Genomic DNA, 13,162 nt, shown 5'->3' on the forward strand with positions numbered 1-13,162 from the left:
TTGATATTTTGATAATAATCACATGTATGTACTTTCAAACAGCTTCTATATTTATTTACTTACTCAACAAATACTGATTGACTAAAATGGCAGATATCCATCAGCAAACAAACGAACAAACAAAAAACAGAAAAACCCAACTGATTATTTTATGTTTTCCAGTAAAATATAAACATATATAAAAGAAAATCAAACAAACCAAAAGAAAAGAACAATTGACCATTTCACTGTGGCCTTAGAACACCTTTGTTGATTTGTGCCACTTTTACTTGGATCATCCAGCAATGATGTGCATATATAAAATAAACTGCAGTTAAAAACAACTGCTTCCTTCTATAAATTAAGGGTGATACAGTTATTTCTACCAAATGCCTAAAAGACCAAAGAAAACTGCAGAAAATGTATGTTACAAAGTATCCCAAGCAGCAGCTCAGTGTCTCAGTTCCAAGCTTTCTTCCCATATAAGTTACAAGACAGATGTCCTCCCTTATTGATGCATTTGATTATTTATCCATCCCAGAAATGTTTACTGACTGCTTTCTCCGTACTTTATTCCAAGCAATGGGGATACAACACTAAACAAAGTCACTAAACTCATGGAACTTAAGAGTCTAAGATTTCAGGACCTGCAGATGGTGTAATGATTATGTTGCTGGACTCCTATGTAGTCGACTGTGATTCTAGTCCTGGACCCGGCAGCTTAAAACTCAAGCTGGGTAGGGAACCAGCAGTTAGCGTAATGGCTATGTCGCTGGACTCCCACGTAGTCAACCGCGGTTCGTGTCCCGGACCCGGTGGCTTAAAACTCACGCCAGGCGCGTGTGCGTGCGTGCCCAAGATCCCGAGAGGAGAATGGAGGAGAAGGGATTGCGGTGTGACCATCCCCCCTGGGGGGTGATTTCTCGCTTTCTGTCTCTATGTCTCTCTCTATCTGTCTGGCGAGCGCATGCGCCCTACAGTGAAAATCTCTCCCAAAAAAAACCCAAAAAACAAAAACAAAAACTCAAGCTGGGTACTTATGCATGCATGCCCAAGATCCGGAGAGGAAGAGTGGAGGAGAAGGGATTGCAGCATGGCCATCTCCCCTGGGGGGTGACTTCTCGCTTTCTGTCTCTCTCACTCTCTCTGTTTCTCCCACAAACACATGGACCCTATAGCAAAAAAAAAAAAAAAAAATCTCTCTCTGAAAAAATTTATAGTGAGGTTAGTAAGGAAAGACAGGTTAAGTCATAGAAACAACCCAAATGCCCACGAACTGATGAATGGTTAGAAAAACTGTGGCACATATACTCAATGGAATACTATTCATCCATAAAAAACAACAAAACCCTGGCTTTTGACAGGAAGTGAATTAATATGGAAGACTTACTGCTGAGTGAAGCAAGCCAGGCTATGAAAGAGAGGTATTGTATGTCCCCACTTCATATATACCGAGTGTCTGCACTCTATGACTGAAACTAATTGCCTAAAGGATATAGAAACGCAGTATATAGATGTAAATACCAGATATAGTGTGTGTGAAAGAGGAGGGTCTGAGGAAGGACATTTGGGGGAGGGACAGGGAGACAAAGCATTAATGGCACAAAGAGATGTGGTATTATCTGTTGAAGATATTTCACAGTTTTATCAATAGTACTAGGGAGAAATGTTCACCTGTTGAAATATCCATTTTGTAAGACAAATAATAATGTGATTGAATGTATGGAAGTAAATGAAATGAAAAAAATAAATAAAGAGAAAAGAAAAAAAAAGAACCAATATGTATATACACAGTCATTTTACAGACAAGTAAAATATTTAAGAGGAATGCTATTTTCAATAAGGTTGCTAGGGAAAGCCTCACTGAGGACCTAACATCTGAACAGATTTCTGAGGGAGAAGAATCATGCACATAACTAGGGTGGGAAAGGACACCAGAGGGAGAGGCAAGAGTCAGAACAAAAGAACCAAAGCAGGAAAAAGCCTGAACTCTTGGACAAGGCATTCTTATATTAGCACATGAATGCCATGGGTAATTATTGCTTTATATTTTTAGGATTATTCTAGAATATAAATGATTATGCTACTTTGCTCTACGTACATACATTTTACAAGTGTACCTTCTTAAACTTAAAATGCTTTGGCTATCACTTAGAAAATATTTAGGAAAGTTACCATCAATTGGAATAAGGGCTATATTAGAACACTTTTTTTTAAAGTCCACTAAATTCTTCACAGAGAGAGAGACAAAGAGTCAGACCCCCAATAGGATCCTCATGCTACCATCCATCCCCAGTCTCAGCCAGCCCAGATCACACACACATACCAGCATGCTCAAAGAGGTCCCAGGATGTGAAAATAGGACCTTCCCCATGTGACACTAGTTGTATTATCAATGCACCACCAACTGGTCCATACACTCAGAACTTTAAATTATCATAATCTGACTGGACAAGCAGCTGGATCACAGAATAACATTCAAATATTTATTCACAAGAAAACTAGCATTTTAAGAAATGTGTTTGTTATAAGAAAGATAACCAGCTTTGATGAAGCTTTAAGTATATACATATGTAGAGAATGATTTAATTATTTAATCACAGATGCCTAATTTTAAGAGCCAACCCACTTGCCAAATTATAATGATAGTGCATTACTAGTATTATTAACTCGTGTGGGGGGGGGCAGATCAAAGTGGAATTTACAAGGTGAAATAGGTTTTTGTTTGATTGCTAGTTTTTTCTTATTAAGTAAATTAAAACCAAATCAATCTATGAAGTATTTTTTTTTTGGCACTGCCTACAAACCAGAGCATATATACTGGTGGGGACAAAAAACCATTTATACAGGTTTAGTTGAAACTTACACTAATGGAATATAAAGCACTTACAGAACACACAAACTTACATTTCAGAAACCACTAAAACTAACTGTTCGTAACTCTACTTTTATTAATAAGACTAATAAAGTGAGAGAAAAATTTGGTTTGGTTAGTTTCAGTGCCAAAGCCCAAAGGATTATTTTTCATAAATCTAGATTCATAATTAGATTAGAAAAATGCTTTTTAAAAATATTATTTCATTTATTATTATTATGTACTAATTTGTTGAAAGAGAGACAGAGAGAGAGAGGCAAAGTGAGAAAAGAAAGCAAGCCACCAGGTCTGGTACTTCAACTGTAGTTGGCCATGTGGGAGTCCAGTGCCTTTAGCCACCACGCCACCTGCTGGCCCCTAGATTAGAAAAATTCTTAAAGCTTACCATCTATCCTCCAAATCTTACTAAATTTAAAGTGGCCTTCCTCTCCCTCCCCCATTCTTTTAAATTTACCTAGATAATACAAATAGGAATGTTTATAAATAAAATTTTATTAAAGATCATTATTAGATTAGTGCTGAACACTAACCAATAATATACATTTTTAAACTTTATTAAACACATAGACAATAGAATATAGAGAGTATACTACAGCATAAAATATTAATCATGACAACATTTTCTAAATGTATAGATAACAGTCAAGGAAAAGAAATGGGATTAAACTAGAAATGTTGAATTAACATGATTCTATTTTCTAACAATGAAGACAACTAAACCCTAGCAGTAGGTGATAGAAGTGTAATAAAGGTACTCACTGCTGGAGTCTCATTCACAGTGCAAGCAAACAAACAAACAAACAAAACAATGAACAAAATTATCTCATCCATTCTGGCTAAAGACCACTTATTTGAAGTATGATTTAAAGTTTAAAAGGAAAGATAAGACTGATTAAAAGTTAAGCTTGCCACCTGCTTGTTGGAAAGCCTATTCTGAACTGGGGTAAAGACCATGTCTTGAAATTTTAACCTAGAATTTGAAGAGCTCTCACTTCTGAGAAAGAACAGGGGAGAACTATCCACTAAACCAAGAAGAAAACACACACTGATGTTTAAAGTTGAGAGATATAAAATAGCATTACATCAAAGTTTCACCAGAAATGAAAGAAATGCTGTTTTGTGGGCAATTCAACTAATGGAAGGGTATAATTACCTTATTTCTTTAAAGGGTTATCTGGGCAATTCTATTTTGCCTCTGAAAAGCATCTCTAACTTTAGAAATTGGAGTTTGGGGAAAGAAATTTTGACCCCAAAGACTATATGGGGAAGTAAATGAAGAGGGCCAAATAATATTACAACATAGCCAGAATGCTAACTTTACTAGGTCAAAGTTGTCCAAATGTCTTTTTTTTTTTTTTAACTCAAGTGAAAGAATGTATGCATGTTTAAATAAGGACTTTCAAATGTAGTTTCATGATTTTTTTTTTATAGTCCCACAAAGTTTGGCCCACGTGTCCCAATCTGCACTCATGGCATTTCACATATTCTAATGCATGTGCAGTAGCCTTCTATAACTGAATAGGAATATAGCCAACTTCCATCATAAACATATTTATGGATTTGACAAAATACAAGCCAGCCCACTATTCTAAAAATCAGAATTTGTCTTAGAAGTAAACAAAAATTGCTTCCCATTCAGTAGATCTCATGTTAAGTGTTCTTACCACACACACACACACACACACACACACACACACACACACACAAGACAAAACAAAACAAAACAAAACAAAAAACAAAAACAACAACAAAGGGGCACAAAGAAACTTTCAGAAGGTGTTAGATATGTCTATTACCTTGATTATGGTGATGGTATCATGTGTTTGCTTATACCCAAACTCAAACTGCCCACATTAAATATATACAGTTCTTTGTTTATCAATTATAACTCAATGCTGTAAAATTAAAAAAACTTTTCCCCATATGGCTAAGAACAAAAAGTCTAATTAATTCTAACTATAGACAAGGAAAGAAATGCACGAGTGTATACCCACTGAGCCCACAGGATAAAATTATGCTGGAGGAAAAACCAACCCTCTAAATACAGGTGTTTAATTAAAGTACATTCTTTTGAACTTGGATTCCTTCTCTGTTATGTTGTTAAAGCACTTGAGCCAGGGTATCTCCATAACCAGGCACGTGGTTGCAGCCAGTCCAGCTCTTGCATACCTGAGATCCTGTGACTACATTGACCAAAAACATTCATACCAGCTGATGGTCAGTTGATTCTCACATTTCTCTATTTAGTAAATTGCTCTGTAAGTCAACTTGCAGATTGAGGTGAACATTTTCTGGGATGTTCCTGCTCAAGACGTTTTTTAAAAAGACATTCCTTGCCAGTTATTTCTAGTCTGAACAGGCCTGGAAGGGACCAGACTGGCACAAGATCCTAAAACAAGCTTCTAAAGGTGAAACTACTCAGCTCATAGAGACAGATTTAGACTAGTTTTTAAAATATATTATCTAGCAATTAGGAACATACCTTTAATCCTCCTCAAGGAAAATAAAAAAAAATTTAAACAATTATTGGATGAAAACATAAATCATTTTACTCATTGAAATCACTTAAAGAAAAAGGACAAGCAACCAATAGCCTTTCTGTGGACAAGTTCCAACAATTAAGTGCCCTAAATCTATGTGCATATTTATCTCTGTCCCTCACCCACTTCTCTGAAAGAAATCCCTAAGGCATTCTCTTCACACAATGTTGGCAGTGTGAGATGATGAGGAATTTTTGTCATTTTTATTTTTTAAAAAAGTGAAATAATTAACATTCCATCAATGATAAGAAATAAAGATATCAAAATAAGGGAGCTCAATTGTAGTCTCATGTTCTAACTGAATCCCCACCAAGCCTCTGTTTTTGCCACCATACAGAACTCCCTTTGTCATTTAATGTTCTTATGGTACAAAATTCTTTGTTTGGTCTTCCTTGACTCTTCCCATCAAGTTTAACCTAGTTTAGATGGACTGAAGGAGGAGCAAATGTTTCTTTACACTGCCTGTCCAGCTCCTTATTTTTCCTGCTGGGCCCAGGTCAAAGAGTCCCCTGTACGGTGCTAAGGAGTACCCCTGGATTACTCCAGAAGTTAGGTGCCTGCTACTCAGGACTGGCTCCCAGATTGCCCATTCTGTACCTCAGAAAGGAACATAAGCCACATTGCTTTTCAATTATTTGTTTAGAAATATATTTTCTTCATAAGAATGTGAGTTCTTTGGGGGTATGAATTCGATGCTCTTCTTTTGAGATCCCCTGGGTACCAGCACAATACACTGTATCACAGTAAACTTTTAGGAAATATTTGTAAAATAAATAAACCTGAGTTAAGTAGACAACAAAATGCCTGACACCAAAGAAGACAGATTTAAAAATACAAGCAAACAAACACCAAAAATCAATGGGAAAATATCTCTATTTCAAGAAATCCTGGGTTTCTTTCTCTTTTAAGTATTTCTTGCCTTCCATCTTAGTTTTATGCAACTTTTTTATAAAATTTGTCAGTGCTTATAGGATCACTCTATTTCTAAAGAAGCCTATGTCCCTTTTAATTGATGTGTAAGCTAGTGAAAGCATTGTCTTAATGTGAATGTTTTCATACAAACACAGGCTTGTGACACAGAAAAGTCCTTGGTGCTGAGGGAAGCTATCATAACCTTCATTTCATATAATAAGGAAACAAAATCTACTCTGATGAAATTAAAAAACTGAGAAAACTGAACAGGTAAGATAATGAGTGGAGAGGGGGAAAAAAGGAAAACATTCATATGTGCAATTTATTTTCATATGTGCAATTTATTTTGCTACTGATGGTTTACAAATGTAAATTATATTGTAATCAAAACAAGGCCTTTTCTAGCAACCAAAGGGGTCTACCAGAAATGGAACTACACTGGGTATCAAGATTATGAGTTCTATGAGAGTTATGTTAATTTTTAAAATTAGGTGACTTATATAAATGGGTCACACTATGAAAGAAAAGACAGGACAACATTTAACAAAAGTGTGATAAATAAGAAGGACTAATAAAAATGATTTGAAATTGACATATTGATATATATATTATATATATATATATATATATATACTACATATCATTCATTTAACCCTTATCATATATGTATCATGCCTACAGATATTAATCTGCTGATCTACCAGTTAAAACACACACACAGCATTCAGCAAAGAGGGGCAGCTTGAAGACATGGGTTCTACTTGTGTAACAGAGAAAATGGGAAAGTTAATTGAGAGGCTTTTTTTTTTTTGTTTAAAGACTGTTCTTAAATGTGTTAAATGAAGGGGAAAGGAAGAATTGAATATTTAAAAACTTTTCAAGAATGGAAGGAAAACAGCAGTACACAGACCTAACCTTCATTGAAATGGCTACTGAACTTCAGCTGTGAAATATTGCCTTCAGGAACTCAAAATGAAGATTTTCTGTTGAGATTTCTCCCTCCAGATTAATTTCTAGATTGGTAGGGAAACCTCTGTATCCTTCTGTCCATCTCTCTGTTTTTGTGTCTCTTAATTTTTATTTATTTATTTTTAAGGTAAAGTATTCTCTGGGCTCTCAAGCCCCTGCTTTAACTTGCTAATTCATGCCTCCCCCATCGTCGTCCATTTAGGAGAGGCACAAATCCAGGCCCATTTTGAGATGGCTACTGAACTCCAGCAGTAAAATATTGCAATATTTCACATGCACCAGGTGGTTTTCATTTTCTGCCTTTTAAAATTAAAATATACATTTTTTTATTATCTTTTTTCTTCCTTTATTTTTATTATTTTTTCTTTTTTTCTTTCCTCTTCTTCTCTTTTCTTTTTTCTTTTAGCTTTATCCTTGAGTGCTCAGCCTCCACACACTGAGTGTCTAGACAGGTCTAAGTGAACAGTATCCAAACATCTGATTACTATTAGGGACAGAATATTCCTCAGTTCTCACTGACTCTGACACACAAAGAGTGAAAAATGAGAGACTGCTGCAGATCACCTCCTCCAGTACACCTCTAAACACTCAGATTGAACTTCAAGAATTAGGAAGGGGGACCAGCAGTTAGCATAATGACTATGTCGCTGGACTCCCATGTAGTCGACCATGGTTCGAGTCCTGGACCCGGTGACTTAAACTCACGCCAGGTGCATGTGTGTGCATGCCCAAGATTCCAAGAGGAGAATGGAGGAGAAGGAATTGTGGCGTGGCCATCTCTCCTGGGGGGTGATTTCTCACTTTCTATCTCTCTGTCTCTGTCTGTCTGGTGAGCGCACATGCCCTATAGCAAAAAACCTCTCTCAAAAAAAAAAAGGTAAAAGAATTAGGAAGAAAATGGACAATCCATTGAGATGACCAGAAATCATCGCAGGGGCACAAGGAATATGAGAAAACAAGAAAATACATCTCCTCCAAAGGAAAAGAATAACTCCTCTTCATTCACAGACAGTACAATGGAATTCATGGAAATGTCAGATAAAGAATTTAGAATATTCATAGTGACAAAGCTAACAGAGATGCAAGAGAAGAGAGACAATAAATTCCAGAAAACACAGGAGAAAAGAGCCAACAATTTCCAGGAGGTGAGGAAGTTCTTGCACTTTCTGAAAGAGGAAATACAGACCATAAGGAAGAATCAAATGGAGCTGTTAGAGATGGAGGCTATAATACAGGAAATCAAAACGTCCTTTGAAAAATATTAAAAGTAGACTAGATTATACAGCGGATCGAATCTCATATTTAAAAGACAGAATCACTAGCCTAGAAAAAAAAAATCTACCACAAAGACAGAGAAAATAGCCCCCAAATGAGAATAATATATGAGAACTACTAGATACCATTGAATATCCAAACATCCAGATAATTGGTACCTCAGGAGGTGAAGAGATTAATAAGGGCATTGATAATCTATTCCATGAAATCCTACAAGAAAAATTTCCAAACCTAGAGAGGCATTCAAAGATCCAGACCCAAGAAATACAAAGGACCCCAAAGAGAATCAATCCAAGAAGATCTTCTCCAAGGCACATCATAGCCAAACTGACCAAAACCACAGACAAAGACAAGATATAAAATTGACAAGAGAGAAACGTCAAGTTATCTACAAAGGATATCCCATTAGGCTAACAGCAGACCTCTCATCAGAAACAATGCAGGCAAGGAAAAAATGGGAAAATATATTCAAAATGTTAAGGGAAAAACAATTTCAACACATGTGCTCAAAATCCCAGGAGAATGGAGTACAAGGGATATCGTGGTGTGACTATTCCCTGTGGGAAGTGACATCTTGCATTCTGTCTCTCTCTCTCTTTCAAGCACATATGCCTTGTAGTAAATTTAAATAAATAAAAAAGAGGGGAAAAAAGACTAAAAAAAAAAAAAAAAAGAGCAAAACATCAGAAGGTCATGTGTTCAGCTTGAAACTTGCAAATGAAGATGGATTTTTGTGATGGTCTACAAAAGTATAACCTAGAATATGAAAAGTAGGAGGGATGCTGAAGAAGGGTTTGTACAAATGACAAAGAACGAGAGAGATGTCAGCTGATGTAGCCAAAAAGAAAAGGAATGTAAAGAGAAAGAAGTCCAACATTCAGGTATAACACACAGATATTCAAAAACAAGGCAACCACTTAAAGAGTGCCCACTGTTGGGGCCAGCAGGTGGCGTGGTGATTAGGGGCACTGGACTCCCACATGGCTGACCACAGTTTGAGTCCCCAACCTGAAGGTTTGCTTTCTCTCACTTTCCCTTTCTCTCTCTCTCACTCTGTCCCTTTCTGGTCAAATTAAAATAGATAAATAAAGTTAAATAAAATAACTCTTATAAAGAGTGCCCACTGTTACAGAGGTAGAAGAGGAAGCTGATACCAGATGGAGAAAACCAGACAGTCAGGAGGGGAAGTATGCAAGAGGGGTAATTCTTGGGAGTTAAAAAAAAAAACTTAGAAAAGGTGAGCATCCGGAGATCACGAGAAAGGGAAGATTATTCATAGATCTGGGCAAAGTCAAGAGATGAAGGAAGGAAGTCTTTCTTCCTGTGTGGGGTGCAGGGAGCAGCAGTGGCAAACTTTATCACTAGGTTGAAAGGGGAAATAACAGAAACAAAACTGCTGTTTATATTAATGGTAAGTAACACAAGGGAAATCTGGTTCCTCTTTCTATAAGTTGAGGTCAGGAGAGGTACTTGGCACTACAAGATAGTATAACCTTGAAGGACAAGACAGTATGTGTGTGTGTGTGTGTGTGTGTGTGTGTAAATCACAATGGGCTGTAGGAATAATTTTTGATCCAAACAGAAAAACAAAACTCTTAGAGAAAATGGCAGAGTGTAAGGAACTCTTAAAAATAAAGGATGGACTCTGACTTGTAATGAGAGCACACTAAGACTAAGCTGACAATGCTAGAAGAGCAGTAAGCTTTGGAGCAGGAAGACAGACAGAGGTGTCGTGGGATATTCAGCCTATGGTTTGTCTAAATGTCCTATGTAAATATAACACGCCAGGAACCATCCTACTTTACCTAGGTCTGAACTTGTTCAATATGACAAATATCAATGTACCATATGCTCCTCTTAAAGTTTCACTATAAACATAAAAGATTCTGAGAAGTCTGCAGAAGAGAAACCTATCTGATGTTCAAACCAGCTTTTCCTAAACTTACTCAATCACAAAACTCTTTTCCTGCCTCCTGAAAACATGTTTTGTGAAATGTGATCCCATGCAGTACACTGCATATACTGGGGAGATGTGTGAGTGGTGACAGATCCTTCAGGAATTCTCCTGAGGTTGCAGTCCCCAAATCAGGAATGTAAAAAGGAAGAGGGATAGTGCAGAGAGAGGTCACTGAAAGTGACAATATGTGAGGAGAAATGGGTAGTCAACACAACTGGGTACAGGGGAATGTCAGGTATGGGCAAACTTTCTAGGCTACGTACATCCCAATGGGACCTTTCGCTGCCTTTGCCTTTAGTTCTGTTGTATGAGTCCCTGAAACCCAAATAATAGTTCGGTATCTTTTCAAGAAGAATTTGATATAATCTGGTACACAGGCCTTAATTTATTGTGCAACTTTCCCACTTTGAAAGAAGTCATAAGACAACTAACGAAATTAAACTGTCATGTTTCCCTGTTTGGTTTACAAAGTGACTTTCTTGGGATGGCATCATTAGTAACCAAGGTACATTGAGGCTGATCATGTAATAACTAAACAACAACACCTGATGAGTATACAAGGTTGTCCAGTCTCCACAACTCTTTGACTCCTTACAATAATCTTGGGGAGCTAGTGATTGTATTACCGTCCATTTTCAGATGGGGAAGAAACTGAGAACCACAGGGGAAGATTGCCTTAAACACCTCATATACAAGTAGGAGGGACTCTTCTAAGTGCCTGACAAATTGATGAGAAGAATCTTGGGAAGCTGCAAGGTGTAGTAGGGGCAATGGTGACTTCTGAGCAAGCAGATGGGGGTTTTATGATCCAGAGAAGTAGCTTGGCTTCTCTGGGTCTTAGTTTGTCCCCTGGCCCTACGTACGGCAGGACCATTGAGAGAATAACATACAACAAGGTTTAAAGAATGATTAGAGTGTAGATTTTAAATGTTCTCGCCACATTTGGGAAAAAAGAAAAAAGGTAACTATATGCAGTAATCAATAGGTTAATTAGCTTGACTATGATCATCATTTCACAATGATATACCAAACTGTCACGTACACTATAAACATATAAAGCTCTTGTCCTTATCCCTCAGTAAAACTAATAAATAAATTTTTATGTGCTCTGAAAATACCAGAAATATATTTCTCTAACAATGATAGAATCTGAAGGTGTTCATTTTCACATCTTACCTTAGCCTCATCGTTCGGGGAGTAGTACAGTAGTTATGAGTAAGTGCAAATGTTCCTAAGGCCGGGGCAGGCAGCTGGCCCCACTGTGCTGGAAAAAATACTTCCTGAACCACTTGTTTAAATGTCTGGTAAGCAGGAAGAACTAAAGCTATCATATTTATTATGTTCACCATTTAACTTTAATTAATCATCTCTAATTAGGAAGCTAAAATACTATTCCAAACCATTAAAAAAACAACAACAACAATTTTTTTCCCATAAGAGATGCTTTTTTACCCCCCCCCCCCAACAAGGGCATTTAAAAACTTTGCATGTAGGGACCAGCAGATGGCATAATGGTTATGTTGCTGGACTCTGATGTAGTCGACCATGGTTTGAGTTCTGACCCAGTGGGTTAAAACTCACGCCGGGTGTGCGTATGCGCACGTATCCAAAATCCCAAGAGCAGAATGGAGGATAAGGGACTGTGGTGTGACCATCCCCATTGAGGGGTGATTTCTCACTTTCTGGATCTTTGTATCTCTCTGTCTCCAGTGAGCACACACTCCCTGTAGCAAAACTTTCTCTAAAAAATAAAAAAAAAAACAAACAAATAAATAAACCCTCCATCTACTATAACAACACAATTTGTTTTTTTTACACATGTATATACCCATAAAACTATCAGAACAATTAGGACAGTGAAATTATCCAGCAGCCTCAACATTTCCTCCTGACCTTTTATAATCTCTCTCCTGCCATAGCCACACCTCACCCAACCCAGGCAACCACTGATCTACATTATGGATATAAGCATTTTCTAGAATTCTATATAAATTGAATCATATAATGTGTACTCATAGGTGAGGGTCATCCATGCTACTGAAGGTATCAATAGTTCACTCCTTTCCATTATTAAGTAGAATCCATTGTATAGCTACAGCATAATTTCCTTATCCATTTACTTGTTGATGGACACACTAGGGTTTTTTCCAGATTTTAGTTATTGCTAACAAATTGCTATGGGCATTCATATATCAGTCTTCATATGAACGTATGCTTTCTTTTCTCTAGGAACAGAATGACCAAATCACATATTAGGTGTGTGTTTTAATGTTCCAGGAAACTGCCAAGCTATCTCCTAAAATGTTTATACTATTTTACGTTTCCACCTAAATGTATGAGAGTTTTAGATCCTCCATATCTTCACCAACACTTGGTGTGATCAGTCTTTTAATTTCAGGCATGGGCGTAAGTGTTTAGAGTGCTATCTCGCTGTGTTTTAATTTGTATTTCACTAATGACTAATTATCTATTATATGCTTATCTGTCATTTATGTATCTTTTTTGATGAAGCCCAATTTTAAAATTTTGCTGTTTTCTCTTTACTGAAGATGCCATTAGTTTTAATGAGTTGTGCAAAGCTAGTAACTACTAACTCAATAAAAATTTTACATAATTCACAGTACCCAAGAGGGTTAAAAAAAAAAAATATATATA

The 13,162-nt window shown here is 36.8% G+C and overlaps 1 pseudogene; it reads left to right on the plus strand.

Moving 5' to 3' along the window:
* LOC102472379 (phosphoglycerate mutase 1-like) overlaps positions 1-13,162 on the plus strand; it is a 35,966-nt pseudogene that overhangs the window by 20,724 nt on the left and 2,080 nt on the right.

This window comes from Tupaia chinensis, unplaced genomic scaffold (genome assembly GCF_000334495.1).
Source record: "Tupaia chinensis unplaced genomic scaffold, TupChi_1.0 Scaffold141861_1, whole genome shotgun sequence".
In the NCBI taxonomy this organism is placed as follows: domain Eukaryota; kingdom Metazoa; phylum Chordata; class Mammalia; order Scandentia; family Tupaiidae; genus Tupaia; species Tupaia belangeri.